The sequence below is a fragment of the Zea mays genome, chromosome 3, assembly GCF_902167145.1.
Source record: "Zea mays cultivar B73 chromosome 3, Zm-B73-REFERENCE-NAM-5.0, whole genome shotgun sequence".
Lineage (NCBI taxonomy): Eukaryota > Viridiplantae > Streptophyta > Magnoliopsida > Poales > Poaceae > Zea > Zea mays.
Genome location: NC_050098.1, coordinates 101,323,403 through 101,348,892, shown reverse-complemented (window position 1 = coordinate 101,348,892; position 25,490 = coordinate 101,323,403).

Genomic DNA, 25,490 nt, shown 5'->3' with positions numbered 1-25,490 from the left:
TTTTCCAAAACCAAAACATTGTTTTTAAAATATGTATGTGACCGTATATACTTAATCTTGCTCCGATACCAGCTGTGGCAGAACCTCCCATGTTATTGGGCCCACATGCACCTGTCCTTGTCCCAAGGACCTCAAACGACTATGCATGTGCACCAAACAACTTAATAGGATCTGTCTGAGTGTCCCAAGGACCCTAGATAAACCACTTACCGCCAAGATCGCAGGATTAAGTAAACACAACTCACATACAAACACTTGCAGCGGAAATAAATTCTTTATTACAAAATGATTAAGTTTATCAAGATTTTATTATACCTCATTAAAGTGATTACAAAAGAAAGTGATTCAAAAGAATTACAATTTGAAATGTTATAAAGTATTTGTAAATTTGAAAATACATGATAGCTTAAGTGACAATCCTCAATAAAGAAGCTAAAGATGGGATATACTTATATAAGAAGGCCGAGCCCACCGGCACTTAACATTAATCATAATCAAAGTGACTCGTAACCTGCAGCAATAATGGGAATAAAACCCTGAGTACGCAATTACTCAGCAAGACTTACCTGACTAAAGAAAAGACTCACAAGGGCATGGTGGGTTAAAAGGATTCAAGGTATAGCTTATCAAGTTTAAAGACTCTTGCAGAAGAGCTTACTAATACTGGGTCCTTAAGCCAAAATTTCATTTAGCAAGTTGAGTTCTTTTCTGATTCTAGATTTGCTAGATCTAGAGCATTCACTTGTCCTATACTAGCTTTCTTTTAAAATCAAAATTTTGTTTTGCTTGTTATCTATGATGAAGGGTAGTGATCCAGTCTTCATATCCGAGAAGTAACAGCGATCCGAATCAATTAATACCAGTTGGGGATCTCCAACCACATGACATATGTAGCACTTAACCCTTGCATATGTCTACCATTCCCACGGATCTTCCACTACGTGAACTGGTTCGCGCCACCCGAGAGCACAGTATTCCCCAGCCAGCCTCTTGCTAGGGGGTACACGCTACTCTCGCCATCTCTCCACTTCCAGTGCGCGATTGTCTTTTCACATAGGGAATAGCCAGGTTCAGGCTTTCCCATGACAAGGTATGTGGCCAGTTAAAAGTCCTAGATCATCAGGCCAACAATCGGTACAGTCCTTAATCGACATAGACGGGCGACCTTTCCTGCTCAACGTCTGGTCCCATTTTAAACTATTTCAAAGATTTGGCGCCTGACAGAAGGGCCATGCCTGGAAAATGAATTTATCAACGTCTTGATGCCTTCATTATCCGAAGCCCATTTTCTTGTTTGTAAAAACATGAGTCATAGATCAAAAACATTTTTCTTAGTCTATCAGCATGACTAAGCATCTCTAGCTTTTTATAAAACAGGTGACAAGGTATGGTAATCAATCTTTCAAGGATGGTAATGCATCAAGTGTTTAATCAATCAACTCCTATTACCTAATGCAGCATATAAGTGATAAAATTTTACATAAGGGAGATGGCAAATGCACCGGGGCTTGCCTGGAATAAACACTACGTTAGTGTTTATTAGACGACGATCACTTGGTGACCATCATTTTGTGTTGGCACTTGATCAGGTCATCCATTTTTAGGTTCATCCATCAGCATCACCTTGCGGAGTAACCCACCCGTTACATCATCTTGGGGTCGACTTGGGTCGCCTTCCGCATCACGTGCTCAACTAGCGCACCTAATGAGATGCATAACGCACATGAATGGAAACCAGAGGAAAAGTGGGAGATAGATATTTACACCAAAGAGGACAAATACATAGCAAAGCATCACAACTTTTATGAGCACACATTAGATAATTATGATTTTGCGATAACCATAATCATCGAGATAATCGGACTTAACTCAATTACACTAGACATTCCTAGAAGATGATACTTGGACTCACCAACCTCGGATACTTATAACTTAAGACAATGAATAGAAGTTCTTTTATTAACTTTTAGAACTATCAATCCAAACCATTATGCATAGCACATCAGCTAAGCAAACATCGCACTAACTATTCTAACAAGTAAAGCGTCATTACATATGATCGAATTTCAACCAAAACTGCCTGGTACAAAATTAAGTGTTTGCTAGAAAGCTGCCATAAGAGTAATACACAAACACTAGATGTCAACATAACACTACGTATATTATTTACGTTATTTTGATTTAACCAGATCAAACTTATCAACGATATTTACTTCTAAATACTTGGGGTAGCAGTCAACATTCATCTATGACACATAATCGATTACTAAATACAGAATATAATGACTCATAGAGTAAATCATCGACCCACAATATAAACAAGAATTCCCGTCAACAATACTGATAGCACTATCGGCTAAACATTTAAAACGCTAAACTTAGTTGTCACATTACTAACATAATTTGTATCTTAAACCTAAGCTTCACTTGGCGCGACTACTCCACAAATATGAACCTAAATTCATATCGCCACAAACGAGGAGGCAAGAACTACAAACATCAAATATACCACAACGCATATGCTACGGACAAGGTAATCTTCACGACCAATATGTATATTTCATCCTACCATACAAGTTAATTAACATGGATAGCGGAGCAGCTTACCATAATTAAATCAAACTCGAAATCACAAGATCGACAATGATTTTTGGTTCGGGCTTTCAATCAGACACTTGCCGCTGCACCATCGGATCCTAGGGGTTGTCTTCTGAGCGGCGGAGTCAATGAAGTTGCTGCTTGGGCGAGGCTCAAAAACTTGACGCAGGAGCAGAGCCAGGCGCGACCGGAGTCGGCGGGGTCCGACGGAGGTGGAAGCTACTGGGAATGGCGGCCGATGACGGTGGCCGAAGTGAGCGCACCATGGGGGCGACTAGGAGCACACACGCAGGGGTCGACGGTAATCGAAGGGAGCAAGGATGTGAGCAACTCGGTGCGGTGGGGAGCAGCGACGGCTTGCCGTGTACGACGCTGCAGAGAAACAAAGACAGAGCTAAGCTCGACACCGTGGCGAATAGGAGATCGATAGAGGCGGAACCGATAGCCAAACAGGAACTGCGCAGATCGATGATGCGAGGCCCGATCTGGCAAGCACGACGTAGAGGAGGGCATCGCTGCTGCTGCTCCGACATGAAGTACTTGCTACCGAAGCAGACGAGCACGATGGAGGCTGGGGAGCTGCCGACGGTCGACCCTGCCGTCACTGGCGAGCACCAAGTCTGCGCGCCATGGGAGATGAGCAGAGAGGAACTCAGCATCAGGGAACAGCTGCGTCCGGCGCAGAATGAGAGCCCGACCAGGAGACTTGGAGCAGGGGCGGAACTCGGCAAGGTCGCGGCTAAGGAGAGCACCATGGCGCGGACTGCTCCGCGGCCTGGACGACCGCCGCGTCGCGCACGATGTTGCCCTGCCACATCTTCTTCTCGCGTGGGGGCTCCCGGAGCCCGGCGCCTGCGCAGACCAGCCACGAGGCGGGAGCGAGCTGGAGCGCCACGATGGGGCTTGAGGCCGGCCCGATGGCGAGCTGGCCGAGCACCAGAGAGCCGAGCAGGGCGCGGTCCGGTGGAGGTGACGTCGAGCGCCATGGGACGAGCTCATGGCCGGGAGGGACTCGACCGGCGGCTATGGATGGGGCTTAGCAGGGAGGGCGCGGCCACGGCAAGGTGGAGAACGAGTTGGAGGCCGAGTGCCACAGGGAAGGAGCGCGCGGCAGGGGGAGAAGACGAGGGAGAGAGAGCTCGGCAGGGCGCCATGGGAGAGGACAGGAGCAGGGACGATGCGGGCCTGTGCGAGCGCATGCAAGCGTCAAAAAGTCTACATGCGTGAAAAAATCCCTGGCAGCCGAACAACTAGCGACGGGATAAGGACTCAAGGCCTGCGCGACTGTGAAAAAAATAGAAGGAAGGGGGTGGCGGCAGATAGGATCCGCTGTAGGATATTTTCCTTTTTCTCTTTTTTTTTTCTTTTGCCTTTTCTTTTTACATAATAATCGATATATATTCGTGCTCTCATATTTGAATCTAGTACCAGGGTATAAATAAGGTTTAACTTGGTCAAACCAAAATAGCATTGTCGACTATACGGGCTACACATTTTATTCTACGAATTAGCTAACCAAATTAATTACCAATTACTCGCTTTCAGTTCTAACTACACTGGTCTGGTTTGTTTCGGACTAAAAACCATTTTCGTCGAGTTCCAATTAATTTGTTTGGGATAAAAATCATCAGAGTGAGTCGAGCTTCCGAATTCGTATTCTCTTAATCTATAAATTTTAAACGGACACAAGACTCGATATATCGCAAAATAAATACGCGAGATGATGCGGCATCGAAAGTGTGATTCTTTCGGAAGCAACGTCACGCATTGTTTACGTGGGCGAGAGGCTGTGCGCTGTCCAGACACTGGTTAGCGCCCGCCACACGTCACAATGCTAGGCCGCAGAGGGACGCGCGCAACGCAGGCGCGAGGGGATTCAGGATGGATTTTACGGAACCAGATTCGATTTGATGGGTTAGAGTTCTGACAGGGTGTAAATGGACCGAATCAATGGCATCGACTTTGATATCTTAAGCGATATTTAATTTAGTGGAGCCTAGACGAAATTCGTCGCCACATTCATCCGACTAGAAAACAAAGCGATTAATAATTTTACACGTTGTTTTTTGTGGATATTCAACGTGATCGAATTATAAAAAAAATCAAACCCTTTCCGAAAACCTACTCGTTTAATAAACAATTTCGAACAGCATGGATTCAACATCTTGAGAGTTTTTAAAGTCCAAAATTTCTCTAAACTGTTTGGACAACTTAGATAAACAGAGACAGATACGATATCAAAATCGTGAATGACAAAGATGATTAAAATTTAGTGTCCATTTTATTCACCGTTATCATGTGTTGAAGTCCGCACTCGTGGTCGAGCAGACGATAAACATCTCGGGTGTTACATCCACCATCTTACAAGCCACCTCAACTCTCCATGTATGATGGGCACTCAGATCCAAAGCAGTTTCTGATGAGCTACGAAGCAACTATATTCTCATATGGGGGCAACACCGCTGTCATGGCGAAGTCCTTTGTTATGGCAGTCAGAAGTGTGGCTCAAACATGGTATTCTTCTCTTCATTCGAGGACAATGACGTCGTGGTAGAAGCTGAAGGATATGCTAGTCACCAGCTTCCACGGTTTCCAGACGAAGCCAGTCACCGCTCAAGCCTTATTCCAGTGCACACAGGACCACGAGGAGTATTTGCAGGCATACGTCCGAAAGTTCTTGCGACTTAGAGCTCTGGCGCCTACAGTTCTTAATGAGATCGTCATTGAAGCCATGATCAAAGGCCTTCGACCATGCCCCACGACACAATATTTTGCAAGGAAGCCACCATAGACCTTGGAGAAGCTCCTCCAAAAAATGGACGAGTACATCAGAGCCGACAATGACTTTCGGCAGTGAAGGGAAGAAGCCTACGGATACTCCGATATGACCAGGGGCTTCGGAGGAAGACTCCACCCTAGGCATGTCAGGACAATTCATAACCCAGATCAAGCGATGATAGGGGAAATCATACTCAAGAGCATCAACACAGCTCCCAATCATCAGGGGCACAACAAAGCTCCTTCAGGCCACCAGCTCCAAGAGATAAAGGAGGGACAAGCTTCGGAGGAAGATATGGTAATTAGCCCAGGAGACTGTTCTGCCTATTCTATGGGGGAAGATAAGGGACACACGACAAGGACGTGCCAAGTCACGATCCAAAAGCAGAAAGAAATCGCTGAAGCACGGCAGAACCCGCCAAAGCAGGTCTTGCATACTGCTTCATGTTATTTTCCATATATCCCAGAGTATGTGGGCAATCAACAGCCTACGACTTCCGTTGCTTCGGCGAGTCACTCCCCAACCTCCTGGGCTCAGTTGCCACCACCGCCACCACTGGCGCCTACCATGATCCATAACCAACATCCAGAAGGGCATCGCTAGGCTCAGCAACAGCGTGACACTCGGGAAGAATCCGAAGCTCGCTCAGTCAACAGCACTGTGCCCAAGTCAAAGCATATGTACTAGGTGTCTTAATCCAATGTATCTTTACCCTTTTGCATTTATATTTTTTCTTCTCAAAAGACAATACAAGTAGGTTTAACCTTCAGCTTGATGTAATAGGTCTGTGGTTACACAATCGAGTGTAGCAAAAAAGTATCACGAAGCTCCAAAGTTGTTCCTAAGGGGATGAAGAGCTTAGCTCCAAAGTCGTTCCCAAGGGAATGCAGAGCTGAAATACCACCTAAGAAAAAGGTGAAAAGACTCCAAAGTCGTTCCTAAGGGAGTGCATAGTCTTATCTTTTATGTTTCGCCTGCTAACACCATTTGCATCATGCCATCACATCATATTGCATCATAACATCGCATCATACATCATTTTGCATCAACAAAAGCAGTGGAAAAATGGGAATTTCTCCTTTAGCTTCGGCAAAAGATTTGTGAAAGAGTATTAAAGGTGAACGGTTCATGCTTGAAACCATTGCCACATGAAATTTATGCTTTCGGAAATACTATTCCTATGCAATAATTACACCAAGAATCAAGCATCATACAACAGCTTCGGCAAAGAAGAGGGATTTCTTTCTGAAGCGTGAAAAGAAGGAAGGTGTTTTTTCGCCGCAGGCTCAAAAAACAGTATGTACGAAGGTTCCACACTTCATAAAGAAAGATATTACATCAATATACATACAAAATGTTTACAACTGTTTCTTATAAAACTAAGAATCATTTCGCAGGGTATTTAACTACCAAGAATACAAAGATTTTAGTCCTCCTTGAGGACTTTATCGGTAGCTTCGTTCAGAAGCCTGTCGACAGCTTCGTCAATAGCGTCATTTGCAATTTTGATAATGTTTAGCACCTCTTTGACGGACGGGTCGGCTCTGGATCGTATGGCTCCAGAGGGGGAGACAGTTCAGCTGCACCATAGTATGTGTTTGTTAGTTCCGAAGCTAAAATAGATTATGAAGTTAGACCACAATAGATGTACCTATAAGCCTGGCGCGCTCAGCAGCTTCTTCAGCTCTTTTAGCTTCTTCTTGAGCGTCGTGAGATTCTTTCTCATTTTTCTTAATAGCTTCATCAGCTATCGCACGGTTGCCCTTCATCCATACCTCGGAGTAAAATTTCCCACCTAATGCAGAAGCTTCAGAAGAGGGGTTTTTAATGTCGTCGACTGAGAAAACAAATTCTGGCTAAGCGACAACCTGGGCATGATCACAGCCGACCTTTTCTAGAATTGATACAACCCTGCGGGCACCGGCGTAGGCACAAAAATCCCCCTATCACTAAGAATTTCTTCAAAAGCTTTGGCCTCACCACCGATCCACTAGATAACTCCATTGGGTCACCGCGGATGAATTTCTGCTCACAGGAGAAGGCCCCAACTTTAGAGAAACTGTTCTTTAAATTTTTAGTGCACTCCATGGATATCTCATAGCATTTTTCTTTGCCTGCGCGAAGCTCATCAACATTCTTTTGTACTCTTGATCTTTCAATTTTGCATATCTCATGCTTTACCACTTGAACATCAAAATTTTCAGTTGCTACGGCAACTTTCCTTTTCAGCTCTTCTACTTCGGCTTTGTGAGCTTCTGCTTGAGCAGACATCTTGGCTTCACTAGACTTTAGCCTTTCGACCAGAGATAGCAAATTCTTATCTTTAGCGAGAGCTTCATTCCTCAAAGTTATAACCTCCAATCAGAGATTACTAATGTAACACCCCAGGTGTTACTCAAGGTGTTCACTCAGGGCTACACCATTTAAACCTACTATCACATGTGGGTTAGTTTGAGAAAAGTACATCAAACTTAGAATTCAAGGTCCTAAGCAAGTGCAACCCATCTTGGATATCATACCCTAACTTATCATGCACATCTAAAGGGGAGAATTGCCCAAAACCCTAAAGCAAACCCTTTGGACAATGGGAACCCTAGATGTAAGTATGACCAAAAGGTCATGAAAACCTTATGATCATGGCTTGGGCCAAATATAAAAGTTGTAGTACACTTAATAACCTACAAATAATAGTGAGAAAGTAACCCCAAAAAGATTTCAGAAAAGCCCCAAAAGGTTCACCAAAGGTTTGAGCACAAAAGAAAAATCAGAAATTGCCTAAGTCCAAAACTAACCTTTGGCCAAAGATCACACATGTGCACCCTCATTCAAACTTCAAAACACTTCGACCCAATTGACAAAGTGGCGCCAAATTAACCCTAGAATGCCCTGGAAAAAGTTGACACCTACCCTAAGACGTTTGACACGACTTGGCACCATTTTTGTCTCGGTTTGGACATATCTGACATAGCCGACTTCCCACCCCCATATCTCTCTAACCCGACCACATCTACCCTTGGAACTCACATGAACTAGGTAGCTCTAGGTGCAGGGAAGAGATCTCTCACAGGCTCTAGGGCAAGATTCGTACGTTTTGGCCGCTCAGTAGAGGGAAGAACACGGGCAGAAGCAAAGAGCCACGTGTTCGACGCGCTCTGAGCTCGCTAGAGCACGCCCGCGCGCGCCCCCGCGTGCCCCTCTTCGCGCCAAAGCCAAGTCGGCGCCATGGCCCGCGCCCGCGCCTATAAAGCCCCAAGGGACTTCGACCGTACCCCTCCGCACGCACTCGACCTTACCGGAGCCCAAACCCACCGGCGTTTGCCCGTGCACGGCGTGTCCGCGGCCACCCGATCCCCCTGCCACCGTAGACCGGCCAACAGAACCCTTCCCAACCCCGTTCGACCCTCGGAGAAGACTGAGCACACCTCGGTGAAGCTCCCCGAGCGAGGAATCGGAGTTTGCTTCGCCGGAGAGGCCAGTCCACGGTCGCCGGACTCCACCCGACCGCCGGCGAGCGTAGACCGGGTAATCCTCTGCTCCATTCCTTGATTCCTTGTGCACACAGCCTCTACGTCACCCCATGAAGCTCACTGTGCCATTGGATTGAACTAGGTTGCCGTGGTTTGGCCGGAACACCCGCCGCCGATGAGAGCACCCGCCTTCGCACGTGGACCGGACGATTCCGGCCACCCCCGCCGTCAAGCCGTACACCGTTGTGACCGCCAGGACCTCCCGAAGCCAACCCCGCCCCTCACCGGACTTCTCTCACCGCTGGTAAGCCGCGCCGCCCTTTTCTTCCTCGCGGGTACTGTTTGAAACTAGGGAGGGACCGCGGGGGAGAAGAAGAGAAAGCTAGGGGGTTTTGTGCAATGTCAGTGACTCAGAGCAATAGTAGCGCGGGGGTATAACTGAGAGAGTTTGTTTGGAAATAACCCAAGGACCCCGGTGCAAAGTGGTTTTCTAGGAAACCTTTTATTAAATCTGATTTAAAATTTAAACAGAACTTGAATAATTCATATCTTCTGTTTTTTTCATCCAAATTGAGTCAAACCAATTTTGTCAGATCTAAACTAATATAAACTACTTAAGAAAAATATAAAACCCCTATGTGCTACAGAAAACTTTAGGGTTCTGATTTAATTATTGTTTTGCCAAAAGCTAAATAATAGGAAGAAAAATAGTTGCACTATTTAACTGAGGTTAAGAAAATTTGGAGAAGTGCATGACCACTTACTGATCTATTTAAAAATGATAAACCTTTCAGTACACCCCATTAAGGTAGAGTTTGCCATTTATTTTACATTGTGCTTAAAGTTAAAGAAAATAAGAAAGGTGATTTAATTAAGAAACCAGGGGCACCCCTATTTTTGTTAGTCTACTTATTCAATATAGTTCACTAGAAAAATCTGTTATACTCTGGTTTAGTACAAAATAATTGGGATGCCTTTTATTTTAAGAAAACAAGGAAAACTTAGAAAACCCTACAAAAATAACCCCAAGGTGAAAACACCCCAACCCTTGGGATAGTTAATGTTTTGTTATGAAGAACATAGGAAAAATATGAAATCTGTTGTTTGACATTTTTCAAATAACAAGGTAGTGGAAAGTGCCTTTTTGGCATTAAACTTTGGAAAATCACAACTAAATAACCATCCCTTAGCTTTCTGTGATTTTTGGCACAGAAGCTTGTTATTATTATTAGATGTCAACAAAAATAACCCTTAGGACAGAACCCACCCCTAGTTAAGAGTTGTAGTGCAAAGTGGCCCATTTACACAACTTTTGTTATTTTTGTCTAAAGCATAGCCTTTTTATTTTGAACCTCAAATTCCTAGAACAGGCTATATTGACCAATGGCAAGCCACTGTAATTTTTACAAAATTTTTGGAAAAATTTAATTCACTGTTGTAGTTCAAACCTACACTAGAATTCATAAATAGAAAATAAAGAAAGGGAAAATGAATAATGGAAATTAGTATCATCCTAAAACCCTTTGTAAATTGTCCATAGAAATATATAAAGGAAATACCAATCCACTATGCTTATCCTTAACAAAACCTAAACCTAGAGTGATAAGCATAAACCACTAAAAGACACATATGACCAAGAAACCCTAAGTTGCCAACTAACTTAGTTTTTCTTCCTTTAGCATAATGTTATTAAATCCTGCATAATCATGACATACCTATTCATTGCATTTCGATAGACTGTAACCTCGCTGACGGAGAGTACGTCCTTGTGCCGGAGCAAGGAGCTGCTCAGGAGGTAGCCCCGGATCCAGCACCAGAGCCTGCACCAGAGGATCTGCCTGCCACTGCTTTGGAAGGCAAGCCCCGGTTTATGCATAACCTGTTATTTATGCTATTTTACTACACTTAATGATTGTAGGATTGATTGTGCACTTAGGTGTAGGAGTTGTTTGAAACCCTAGTTGCATGATCTCAGGAATCCTTTTGAGATGAATACTAGTATGCTAGGTCGAGGTAGCTGCTTTATTAATTAGGATCTCGGTAGAAGTCGAGTGATTTTTCTAGCACTCGTGCGAGGTCAGGAAATTGGTTGTATCCACTTTCTTCTCATAATGATGCTGGTTGTGGACAACAATCCATGGGGACACTACAGGAAACGCCTAAATTTTCGTGGGCCAAAAACCCACGAAAATAAGCCTAAACCGACGAAAATACAGTATTTTCGTCGGCAGGCCGACGAAAATAGCCGCCGAAAATAATTTCGACGAAAATAGGCATATATTTTCGTCGGTACCGACGAAAATCACCTATTTTCGTCGGTTTGCTCAATGCCGACGAAAATAGTGAGGCGACCATTTATTTTCGTCGGCCTAGGTGGCCGACGAAAATAGCTCAGGGTATTTTCGTCGGCATAGGTGGCCGACGAAAATACCCTGGAACATATTTTCGTCGGCCTAGGTGGTGGCCGACGAAAATAGCCTGGGAACATATTTTCGTCGGCCACCATCGAGGCCGACGAAAATTGATGGTTCCCCCTCCAAAACAGATTTTTCTGCACCTATTAATAATTCACAGCAATATACACAACAATATCACAATTCACATATACAGATTCACAAGCCTAATACATAATTCACAAAACACATTCACATATACATAAGTCTAGAGTCCATAAGTCTAGACACATTCACAGAGTATCCATAAGTCCAAAAGTCCATTGTCCATTCAAATACACAATTCACAAAACTCTAGTCCATAAGTCTAGAGTCCATAAGTCCATAAGCTACTAACTACTCGCTACTCACTCCTCAATGATCACTCCGGCGGGCTGTGGGAGTTTTGGCCACTCCCTCCTCCGCCACCAGGAAGGTGGCCACTCCCTCCAGCACCATGGACGAGGAAGTCTTGGACGTTGACACCACCCTCTGATCCATGAGCATGTGACGCTGAACCCTGCAATTCATCAATCATTCAAATAAGGCTGTATACATATACATTGCTGTGTTTGGTCAATATTTGCATAAAACTAAACATGGAACGTCACCTGTGATCCATGGTGAGGAGGAGGTTGTCCATGCATCCACGGGTACTGTTGTGCTGGCCACCCCATAGGTGGTGGCACCCACCCCATCGGTGGCGGTGCCATCCACGCTTGAAATGGCTGAGAGCCCGTCGGTGGCTGCGAGACCGGTGGCACCCATCCCGGGACTGGCTGCGATCCTTGGGGTGGAGGCGTCCAAGTGCCTGGAGGTGCCTGCGTCCACCCAACACCGGTCCACTGTGGCTGCGACGCTGGAGCTTGTCCTGGCCACTGTCCCCATCCTTGTGTCTGCGAGCCATTTTTGATAATAAAAAAAGAGTTGCTATGGAATTGAAGTGTTCAGATAGTGTTACCTGGGGAGGGCGAAAAGCGGGCAAGTTCATATCAGGGCCGAGTCGAGTAGTCATTTCCTGCAAATGGATGCAACGTTAGAATCACAACATTATACTTTGAATTCAACGACGACACGTGATGAGATAGACGGATTACCTGAAAATAAGAAGCCATATATTGCGTCAGCTGTCCAACCTGCTCCTGCGCTGCTCGAGCCTGCTCCTGTGCTGCTCGAGCCTGCTCCTGTGCTGCCCGAGTCTCCTCCTCCAGCTGAGCCTCTCGAGCAGACCTGGAGGAGCGAGAACTCCCTCCCGAAGACGATGCCTTCCCTTGACCTATTGTCCTGTTATATTCCACAACGCCGGTGCCAAAGGCAAACCTGCATGATACACATAGTTGAGCCATTAAGTGGACACATTCTTGTTAATGAAATCGTCGAATCAAACACAAACACCTCACCTGCCATGCTTTCTACCCCCACCACTGTGGTACAACGCCGAGGCATCTAAGTCTGAATGCATCCAGTCGAAGTCAGGCCCATGGCGTTGAGTCATTTCCTCCCCATATGCATTCTGCAAAGAAAGTTAGAGTTGGAGTTAAACACAAAACATGCAATTTAATTCGTAAATACAAACTTGTTTACCATTTTCTCCCTTGCCGCCTCACTGCATAGCACATCAGGGTTCGCCGGATCAGGGCCACGGTGACCACGGACGTAAACCTCCATAAAACTTGGAGAAACTCCACTTTCAGCTTCCTGCATGAAAAACAAGAGTTAAACCATATAATTTTCATAGATGTAACATACAAGTTTGATTTATATACTTACCATGCGGCGTGCGGTACCAAGGTGTCCATCGGCGCCGTACCTGTGCCCCGGTCCTTCAGTGCCACGGTTGGCACGGTGCTTGTTGGACTCTGCAATCCACTCATGCGACGCCCATCTCTTAGCCAACCACCTCCAGGCTTCCATGTCCTTCGACAGCCAATCCACAACGCTCTCCAGGTACTGCTCCTCTGTGAGGTAGATCTCATTGGCCCCTAATGCTTTGCTCATTTTCTGACCCTTTATCTTCTTGTAGTAGTAGTTGACGGCCGCGATGCGAGCATTGTACATGGCATCCTTGATTATCTTATCAGCGCACTTCCGAAAGTGCCTCTTCACACGTGTCCACTGAGCCTGATCCTCCTTGATGTCATCCGGCAATTGGAACCTCCCCTACATATCAATGGAGAAGTTAAGTTAAAGTAAGATTAGGAGAAGCAATAATTCAATGAATTGCTTATATACGAAAGTAAACTCACCCAGAACTCGTCCCACACAGCCACCTGACAAGTCCTTCGTTTTTTTTCCGAACTTCCCCCTCCGCTACTGCTTTCCCCTGACTCCCCTGGCTCGACATAGTCCTTTAGACCCCAGTCAGCCCACTGCATAGCCGCGAACCTCTCGCCATTGAGCTCCACCATGCCAGGGTAGTAGAAGCGACAGAGGCTACCCAACACCGCGTTCACCTTGGGACGTCTGCCTGTACCGTCCCAAGTCAAGTCTTCCCATGACCTACAAAAATTAATAAAACAAGTAAACTAGTGCAATCACGTTCACATTAAAAAATTAACACAACAGAAATAAGCCCCACCATTCTCCATGCGGCCGGATGAGCCTCCTCTCGGCAGGTCTCGGACCAAGCGCATTGCTCTTCTTATACCTAAGTATACAAGTAAATTCAATATGATGGAATGATTAGAAACTAATATCAATTAAACAAATATGCATAATAATACCTGAAGGACGTAGAACCATCTGACGCGTCGCCCGCGCTGCCTGCCCCCATTGGGTCAACCTCCTCATCCTGCTCACCCTCGTCTTCCTGCTCACCCTCCTCACCCTGCACATGAGCATCCTGCTGAGGAGTCTCCTGCTCACCCTCCTCACCCTTCACTTCGTCTAGACAGTCGAGAAGTTGCTGCTGCCTCTGTCGGCTCTGTGAGGTGCCCTGAAAAAGCCCACTGCCCGAGCTGTCCTCGCTGGCCGCGCTGCCCCCACTCCTCCTCGATCTCCTATGCTTGAACATGTTCAACTGTAGATAAATTAATGTCAAACCACAGTATATGAAACAAATAATATGAAAATTAATAATGTGGAAATTGGAATACATAGCTTAATTGATTAACTAAAAGAAACATACTAATCAAAAGTCATCCGCATCCGATGATGCTTCTTCGGCTCGTTGTTTATTCATACGCTCTTGATTTCGTTGGATCCTTACTGATCTTCTAACGACGACAGGTCGTTTGCGCTTTGACCTAGGTTCTTCAATTAAGTCGCTTGAATTGCAACAGAGATTTTCAAGTCCTTCTCCATTGGTCACATGGAATCGGTGAGCTATGTCTTGATTCGACGCCGCTTCTGGTTGAAAAACAGCATCATCGTTGTCCCTGCTTGTACTCACGTAGTCAGCACTCTCTGGAGCGACGACTTGTGGGTTGACTTTGATTGCAACCCACCAAGCCCTAAGGCTTGGGTGAGGATATGGCAGGTAGTACACCTGTTTTGCCTGATTTGCAAGGACAACATCGCTCATACTGCTCGGAATCCTAGAGCTATGCTTCACCTCGACATTACCATACTTGTCGACACGAGTCCCACTATGAGCATCAAACCAGTCGCACTCGAAAAACACGACTTTAAGTTCTTTGGGACCATCGAAAATCAACTCTACAATGTTTTGAAGAACACCGTAATAGTCCACTACTTTGTCATCGTCAACATATGAACTTGCCAACACACCACTATTGGTGGTGGCTGCCAATGGTCGACTCTTCTCCAATTTCGCGGTTCGGAAGCGATATCCATTTACATCATAGCGAGTATAGTTTCGGACGGACACAGAGGTATGTGCCATTTGCTGCAAGTCCGGGTGCACAGAGTTTTTGGAAACCTATACAAGTAATTAGTATATGCATTATATCTTCCAAGTCCAAAATTCAAAGATTAAGTATGGACAATGAGAGAACGACAATTACTAACATAATTACGAAACCACTGCACGAAGTTTGGTCCACCTTTCAACCCATCACGTCGAAGATTTTCTAATTGGATGGCCGTAGGTTTACTAGTAGATTTCCAACATTCTTCATCAAACATGCTGGTCATATTACAAACATGGAGATTACACACTATAGAAATTATGAGATGAGAAAATGGACGTAACTATGAGGAAAACTTACTCGAACGCCTCCTGTGTGCTGTCAATATTGCTATACATATATAGCATTAGCGTGTTCAAATCTGATGCTTCAATGTGACGTACACTCCCTTTTCCAACTGCTTTACCCGGATTCGCAAAAATTTGAAGGGTGCTTTGGGGTGATTCATTATCGACATGAAGTCGCACTGAAGGCGCAAACACATTGTTGGCTCGAGCGAAATACCTGTTTGAGAATTGAGATATCTCCTTAAGGGCAAAAGCCTCCGCAATACACCCTTCGACTCTAGCCTTGTTCCGAACAGACGCCCTGAGCTTTTTCAACGCCCTTTCTATAGGATACATCCACCTGAATTGCACTGGTCCGCCTACCAAAGCTTCCCAAGGCAAATGCACAATTAGATGTTGCATCACATTGAAGAATCCTGGCGGGAAAACCTTTTCAAATTTACAAATAAGAATTGGAATTTCTTTCTCAAATTTCTGCATCAACCTCTTCGATACCGTCTTTGCGCATACTTCCCTATAGAAGTAACTCAACTCTGCAAATATGCTCCAAAGCTCATCCTTAAAATAGCCTCGAAACATCACGGGCATCAGCCTCTCCATAATAATATGGTAGTCATGGCTTTTCAAACCGATCAATTTACCGGTCTTCAGATTGACTGCCCGTTTCAGATTTGCCGCATACCGATCTGGAAATTTCAGATTCTTCAACCACTTAAATATTTCTTTCCTTTCATCCGGCTTGAGGCAGTAATCAGCTCGCGGCCTACTTTCATGCCCTTTATCGCTTACTTTCAACTCGAGCATCGGCCTCTTACAAATTTCAGCCATGTCTTTTCTTGCCTTCATATTATCTTTCGTTTTATCAGTCACATCGAAACATGTGCTTATGATGCTTTCAGCAACGTTACGCTCTTGGTGCATCAAGTCTATGTTGTGCGGCATGATCAAGGCTTTTGCATACGGAAGCTCCCATATTGATGAAATATGGGTCCAGTTATGGTCCTCCCCGTAGCCTTGGAACCTATCATTTTCTCCTTGCTTCAGACAAGCATGCCATGCCATTATCTGCGGTGCAGTTTGCCTCTTTGGTGGCCCATTTCTGATTTTGGCTCCACCTCTGAATGCAGTAAGTGAATTCCTGAAATCATGCTTGAATGGAGTCCAACGTCGATGAGCATCAAAGAATGACACTTTCCCACCATGCTTCAATCTGAATGCATCCGTATCATTCATACATATGGGACAGCACAACCGACCATGGACACACCATCCAGACCAATCTCCATACGCCAGCAGATCATGCACTGACCACAAATAAGCAGCGCGCATGGTAAACTCCTTTTCAGTATGGCTGTCATAAGCCTTCACACCTCTCCACAATTGTTTCAGCTCTTCGATTAAAGGGCGAACAAACATATTCAGCTTTGGCCCTGGATGCTCGGGGCCTGGGATGACTAGTGCAAGGAACATGAACTCTTCTTTATTGACCAACTCAGGAGGAAGATTATATGGCACAATGAAGACAGGCCAACACGAGTACGGGCTTGCACTGGTATTGAAAGGTGTGAATCCGTCCGTCGATAGACCAAGCCGTACACTCCTAGGGTCGTTTGCAAATTCGGGATCAAACTCGTCAAATGCCTTCCACGCATCACCGTCCGACGGATGGACCATTATGTCTGGATCAGTGACGAGACGTACACCATTCTTTGGCCACGTCATATGCAGAGCTATTTCCTTGTTGAGGAACAACCTTGAAAGCCGAGGAATGATGGGCAACCGACGAAGTTGCTTAGCTGCGACCTTCGTAACTACCAATTCACCCTCATCATTTGTCACCTCGACATATCTAGAAGCTTCACAATGCTTACAACGGTCCAGCTTGTCATCCTCCTCAAAGAATAGCATGCAACTGTTGGGACACACGTCGATCTTCTCATATGTCATCCCAAGACCAGCCAACATCTTCTTTGCGAAGTACATATTTTTTGGCAACTTATGATTCTCCGGTAGAACCTCGCCCATAAGTTGGACGATGTCGTTGTAAGCACTGTTTGAAATGTTGTGCTTCGACTTTATCGCCATTAGTCTTGTGAGAGTCCCAAGAACTGACATCTGAGTGTGCTCGTGCAGTCTCTCTTCTCCCGCGGCGAGTAGCCGGAAGAATTCTTGAGCATCGCGTGGAAGCTGCCCCGGCTCCTCAGCGTTCATTTCAACCTCCCTACCAAGATCATGCAACATATCGTCCATCTTATCATGATCGTCATCAAGCTCCACCTCCGCGTCAACGTGTCTAATAGACTCTCCATGCCGGTACCATACAAGGTAGTTCGGCATAAACCCACTTTTGCAAAGGTGTTTCTCCATTTCTTCCTTCTTCTGAGGCCACTTGTTCTCGCAGCGATTGCAAGGACACTTCACTAGACGACCAGTTGCATCTTTGAAAGCGTGCTCAAGAAAAGCCTTTGTTACACCCATCCATTCATTCGAATGTGCCCCATCCTTTCTCCACCCGTCATACATCACCCTCCGATCACCGTCCATTTCAAAGGCTAAACAAAAGTCAAAGAACATCAACGATCGTCCGTGGCTTAATTAGGTGAACTCCCTATTAGGTAAAGGCCCTAAACCCACCCAAGAGTGTAGGCTGATGCTTGTGATTTATGACGTGTAGCCTACGATTGTCGCTAAATTTCGGCAGCATAACCCCGCTGCTCTCCAAGCACACGCCTGAACATGGTGTGTTGGAGAACAACTGGGTTACACAACCAAAATTCCGCGTCAATCGTAAGGCACATGTCACAAATCACAAGCATCGGCTTACACTCTCAGGCTGTCCAAAATACGTGGACAATTCCGGAACGGCAAACCTCACAAGCCAATGTGACGTTCGCCGTTCCCGAACGGGTGACGCATACGGTTCGCTACGGTTAACGATTAAAACTGAACTCTAAACATTAAAAAATATCTCGGAGATTAAACAAAAGACATCACCCTCCGATCACCCTCCGAACGAGTGACTAATAACTATATAGTAAATAATAAATGACACATTAACCGAAATTACGAAAACAATGTATACCTGAGAATAATGTACGAGTCCAGCTAACACGGTGGAGAAGGTCAAGTCGAAAGAACACCTATGTACAAAAATTACTATTGTCAATAAAAAAATCGGCAGCACCTCCACTATAAAGTGATGTTTCTAAAACCTGCAAAAAACAACAACACGATGGTTGCCAACACAGAATACATTACTCGTTATTCTAAACCCTGATTATGCATTATGTCACACGCTAGTGGTCTTATTATACTCCTAGAGTAGTTATTAGAGCTGCAATGCAAGCTAGAGATTAATCTGCAAAAATACATATCTGGGGAACACTAAAGAACTGTCCCCGAGAAGGGAAATAAACTAGTACAGTTGATAAGGGCAGCAGGCTCCTTGTTTTGTCAAGGCCAACCTGTTAATGATGATTGCCATGGTGCTAGGTCTACTGTGTATCATATAGCATTATGTGTGTGTACATCTGTGCACATACGTGCTTGCAAATGCCTGATAATTTCCAACACAGAAAAGCACATACGTGCTTGCAAATGCACATACGTGCTTGCAAATGCCTGATAAGCGTGCATTTGCATCGAACATATGTCATTTTGTATACCTGTTCAAAGTCCCCTACATCCCACCAGGCAGTAATAACAACAGCACGGTGGAAGGGATTGGACATACCTTGCTATGGTGTGCGGGTGGGAGCGGGAGCTCCTTCTTCGTAGCCGACAGCGGCACAACTCCGAAGTGCGCGGCGCGACGGCGGTGGCGCGCGGTGGCGGGCGCCGCGTGGCGGGCGCGCGGTGGCGGGCGAGCGGTGGGCGGGCCGCGGCGCGGCGGCGTTTGCGCGCAGCTGCGGGCGGGCGCACGGCTGCGGGCGGGTGCGGGCGGGCGCGCGGCTGCGGGCGGGCGCGCGGCACGGCGGCGGTTGCGCGGCGCGGCTGAAGCGGCGGCGGCGGCGGCGGATGCGTGAGAGACGAGAGAGAGGACGCGTGAGAGACGAGAGAGAGAAGGCCGGGATGGAAGATAACGGCCTGTATTTTCGTCGGCCTCCTTGAGGCCGACGAAAATAGTTGCCCGTTAAAAGTTTATTTTCGTCGGTCGGGCTGGAACCGACGAAAAAAATAACGTATGTTCGTCGGCCGATAGGTGACCGACGAAAATACAACAAATTTTCGTCGGTTTAGAGGCCGACAAAAATAAAGTTCGTAATTTCGTCGGCAAACCGACGAACATACAGCCTGACTCACGAAATTAGGCCGAATTTTCGTCGGTCACGAAGGCCGACGAAAATAACCTTCTATTTTCGTGGGCCGGCCGACGAAAATATATCGGCCTACGAAAATTTAGGTGTTTCCTGTAGTGGGATTGGTTGTCCACGGGATAAAAATTTGAATAAGGATTAAGGTGTGGTACCGTGAGTCAAGCGTTTGAACGTACTAAACACATACCGAGAAATATGGTAAATCGGTAAGCCTAGTACCTAAGTGAACCTGCCCGCAGACTTTACCCCTCACGCGACCTGAGATGTGGTCTCCCATTCCGGTTATGGTGGGTAGAAGTGCGGTCACTGCACGACGGCAGACGGGGTCAGTGAGGCATTGCACGCCAAGGTGGTGAGCCCTGATCTGTTGCCAGGGAATCGATGGGGACGATTGATGTGTGTGGGGACGGAGTGCCCCTACACGTCGTGTGTTTAGGTTTACCTTGCAAGGATAAAAACTCAATTCGAATCGTCTGCTTCTCGCAGCTAATGAGACTGCTTGATCCATGCTGCTACATTGAGTAACAAGTGGAAATATGATGAGTTGATACAAGATGTTGATTGCTAAAAATGTTTGCTACTATGTATGAGTAGTTAGTACATATTTAGCCTTAAGAGAGTCACAATTAAACTTGACAAAGTTAAAACTTGATTTAGAAACTCAGCTAGTGCTTTTGGCCACCAAACCCCACAGCCAAACAGTTGCATGTCTAGAGGTAGAGGAGTAGACTCCTCACATCGGGTAAGTCTAGGTGAGTATTAGTATACTCAGCCTTGCTTGTGGCATAATTTTACAGGTTCTTTGGAGGACATGGTTGCTGGAGTGACTTGGCCGTCCATCTTGCCACCGGGTTGGACTGTCGATTGGGACCCCACCTCGGCCGAGGAGGAGCATGAGGAGTGATGGGACAGGCTTCCCCATCTCTCTGTTTATTTATCGTTAGTTTTATTCTGCTGCACTCCGAACAATGATGACTACTTTTGCAAAACTCCGATGGTGATGTAATAATTTAATACTCCTTAATGTATGGCTTTATGCTTTATTGTATTTGCTCTGTGACTCACCTTCGAGTGAGATTGTGGTACTTGATCCTGTTAGTGGCCTCATCGGACTAGATCCGAGGGATTGATGAGTTATTCCCATTTAAGTGTGGTCTAGCCTCTAAGGCGGGACTTAGACACTTAAGTCGGAATAATTCGGGCAGTTCCGCCACAGCTGGTATCGGAGCTTGTACCACCACAGAGGAATCAATAAAATATAAATACCATCCTTTTCCGAAGTAAAACTTGATAGAAACAATGTTGGATAGATCGTAGGACGATCAGAATAGACCTAGGACGTGAAGCCTTAGGATGATAGAGGGGTAGTTAGGTGGCTAAGTGATTAAGCCCTACAGGCTACTATAAGGGATGGGAGTTCTTCCCTATTCCCTTTACATTGATGTGAGGTCGTTCAGGACGAGCATGCATGCATTCTTAAATTAAAACAAATGGATAATTGGGTAAGGACTTTAATACAAAATGATGACCAACTAAGTACCCCAGTACCATTGTTATATTTAGAGAGAGGCTGAGTTGTGTTTCCTTTTTCTTTTTATAATTCTTTTTCTTTTACTTACGCTTAACCGTACACAGATGACTTCCCACGGATCCTCAAACGACGGGAATGCACTGTCCCACACTGACGGGCTTGCACGAGAGGGCTTTCCCCGTATTTTGTGGGAGGTACTTCAGGGGGCCGGATACACGACACCTCCTCAGTACGCGGTGCAGCAGTTCGAGAAGCACCGAGTGCCCCGCTGTAGGGTGAGGATGACCTTGGAGCCTCATCCCCTGCAGCCAGGCTGGCGTTCGCTGGACTCTGAGTCCTTCGGATACCTGGCTGAGGACACGATCGAGGCGATTGCTCTGCACGGGTTGACCACTTTCTGCGGATTCCATCCCTTGGAGCTGTCCACCCACCCCATTAGTTTGTTCCCCGCTGAGAAGGAGGACGACCCAATGTGGAAGGATCAGGTGGAGCATGCCAAGGACATCTGGGCTATCTACCCGGGCCAGACTGCTCACTTGACAGTGCGGTGCATGAATGCCCTGTACCGTCTGCAAGTGATGCGTGGTGAGGCAATGTCCCATCTGATGGCACTATTGGAGGCAACTAAGATCACCCTGGACAACAGAGAGGAGCTTGTGGTACATTTGTCCACTAAGATGGTGGAAAAGGACTTGCAGGTGGAGCAGCTGTCAAATGAGATCCAAGAGCTGGAGGAATTAGTGGGAACCAGGGAGAACACCATCGAGGTTCTCGAGGATCAGCTTATCAACACCCAGCAGCAGCTTGCCGAGGCTAATGAGCACCTGGATATGCATCACCAGGAGATCCAGGATATGGAGGCTAACGAGGACGTCGACATTGAGGGAGGAGAGGAGCTTGCCTCCAGCTTGGACACTGCTGGCTCAGGGAGACCACCTTCCCCCGAGTCGAGTGTTGCCTCGTTCGCTCACTAGGTATCAGGAGTAGGGCTAGAAGTCGGTAATGGTGGGACTCCTCACAGCTAGCTTAGCTTTTGCACCCTTGGGGTACTAGGCTAGATAGAGTTGAGTCTTTTGGGCCATTGATGTAATCATGATAAACTCTTTTGGAAGCATGGTTGATGGATGATGTTAGTCTTAATTTGGGAAGAAAACTTTATGCCTTGTGAAATCCTTTATGTTTATGCAAGAATCTATCACTTCGCCTTTTGACTCTTTCTTCGCGATTGAACCTTGAACCTTAAAGATGCGTTATTGAGAATATATGTGATTTTTCAGATGGCCGGGAGAGCGCGTCGTGGTCAGAATGAGCGCGTTCCTCCACCGCCGCCACCGCCTCCCACCCTGCAGGAGCTAATGGCTCAGCAGAATGAGGTCTTGAGGCAGCTAGCTCAGCGTCAGCCACCACCTCAGCACTATGGTGGTGGAGATCATCAGCGTCACCCCGCGGCAGCCACCTACCAGGAGTTCCTCAGTACCCAGCCTCCATTGTTCACCAAGGCAGAGGACCCCCTTGATGCGGATGTATGGTTGAGAGTAGTGGAATCCAAATTCCCGCTACTCCATGGAGTTTGCTCAGAGGTCACTAAAGTCAGGTTCGCCACCCAGCAGCTTCGCGGACCCGCAAGGACTTGGTGGGACCATTTTCTTGCTATGAAGCCAGATGACCGAGAGGTGGAATGGAGAGAGTTCAAGGCAGCTTTCAGAGGGCACCATATACCAGCCGGAATTATGGACCGAAAGCTCAACGAGTTTCTGGCACTCACTCAGGGCAACCGGACAGTGTTGTAGTATGCTCAGGCCTTCAATGACCTGTGCCAGTATGCTGGGTATCATGCAGACACGGACGAGAAGAAGAGAGACAGGTTCAGGAGGGGGCTCAACACTAAGCTCCGTGACCGTCTCAACACCGTCAGGGCCAACAACTATAATGAGTTAGTCAACATGGCCATTTCTCAGGAGGACTGTATCACCGCTCGTCAGGCAGAGAAGAAGAGGAAGACCCCTGTGGCAGGACCCTCAGCTCAGCCACAGCGCTTTAGGATTGTGTCCGACACTCAGAATAGGGGGCCTCAGCAGCAGCAAGGGCGATGGGTGATCCGACCACAGCAGCAGCAGCAGGCACCCAACCGTACCCAGTTTCCAGCTCTGAGGAACAATCAACAGCAACAGCAATATCGCCAGGCAAATGACAACATGTGTTTCACATGTGGCAACACCAGACATTATGCCAAGATTGCCCCAGACACCAGCAGAGGCAGGGATAGAATGTTAATCAGAATCAAGGCAAGAGACAGAAGGTGCAAGTGAGGCAGGGTAGGCTGAACTTCACCACCATGGCTGATATTCCAGAGGGAGCACCCGTCATGACTGGTATCTTTACAGTTTTGAATTATCCTGATATTATTCTTTTTGATTCTGGTGCATCACATAGCTTTATCAGTGCCAAATTTAGTGCCAAGTGTCAATTGCCTTTCCACCACACCAATGGGGGTATTACAATTTCGACACCAGGAGGCAGGGTTGCCACCTACCAAGTCAACAGACATGTGCCCATAAGGTTTGGTAGTCTAATAATTAAAACCACCCTCCTCATTTTGGGTTTGGATAGCGTGGATATCATATTAGGAACTTGAAAGTTCCCTTTGACCCGGGAACAGGATCTGGATGTCGCCTAGAGGGGGGGGTGAATAGGCGAATAAAACTTATTACTTTAAAACTTAAATTCTTACTCTACTCGAAGACTTAGTACGCAGTGGAATGAGAAGACTCTTCGAGTAGGTCGCAGCGGAATGGAAGATCCTGTCTCAAAATGTCCTGCACTTCAAATCAAGCTTATACCACAGATAAGTATTGAAGTGCAGATATAAAGGCGAGTAAGACAGAGAGTCAGGATACAATACAGAATAGAGCACACAGACGCAAGGATTTATCCCGAGGTTCGGCCAAGCCTGAAATGCTTGCCTAGTCCTCGTTGGAGTTAGCCACACCTGGGCTTGGAGTCTATTTCAACTCCTTCCTCCGTTTGCTCAGATCTGTCAGTATGACAGATAGAGCCTTTCACTATTGAGTGGGGTTACAACAGAACCGCGGCTGCTTACAAACTTCTTGGCAGCACCCCGGCAGAGTAACGATACGCTCAAGACCTTGCTCTAGCTCTAAGCAGCACTTCTCCTCTCTCTTAAGGCTTATAGCTGTGCCTTCTACACAAACTATAGAGTTACACACACGAGGGAGAGTGAGAATTGATTCGAGTGATGTCTACACTTGTTGGCTGCACTTGTACATTTCTGGAGGCGCCTAGGGGTCCCTTTTATAGGCATAAGGGGCCTAGGAGCCGTTGGAAGCAATCCAGGAAGGCAAATCTTGCCTTCAGTCGGGTGGCGCACCGGACAGTCCGGTGCACACCGGACACTGTCCGGTGCCCGATTTCTTTCCTTCTGTGGCGAAGCCGACCGTTGGGAGTCTTGTAGCCGTTGGCGCACCGGACATGTCCGGTGCACACCGGACAGTCCGGTGCCTCCATCTAGCCGTTGGCTCGGCCACGTGTCCCGCGCAGATCGCGCGGCCGACCGTTGGCCCGACCGACCGTTGGCTCACCGGACAGTCCGGTGCACACCGGACAGTCCGGTGAATTATAGCCATACGTCGCCGGTGAATTCCCGAGAGCGGCCAGTTCGCCAGAGTTCAGCCTGGCGCACCGGACACTGTCCGGTGCCCCACCGGACAGTCCGGTGTGCCAGACTGAGCTGAGTCTTGGCTGTACACAGCCAAGCCCTTTGCACCTCTTTCCTTTTCTTCTTATTTCTGTTTCTAACACTTAGACAAGTATATTAGTCCACAAAATCAATGTACTAAGTCTAGAAACATACCTTCTCTTAATTATTACATCTATAGCATTTCACATGCTTGAGCTTTGATGTTGGACTCATAAATCATCAAGTCGGCTTGACTTGATCTAGATTGACATTTCTTAGCTCCAACATCCTGCAAAGGTCACATAGAACATCTCCAAACATAGGAACAACCCAAACTAAAGATCAAGGTGAACTTAGCTCTTTTGGGCTGCTTCCAGTTCTGGTTTTGACACTTGTTCTGCTTCTAGTGACCTTGATCTCCTTCTTAGAGCTTGGTCTTGAGCCTTATGACTTTACACCACATAACTGTAGCTATTACCTCATTGGTTGTAAGTCACGTCCTTATGTAGTGATC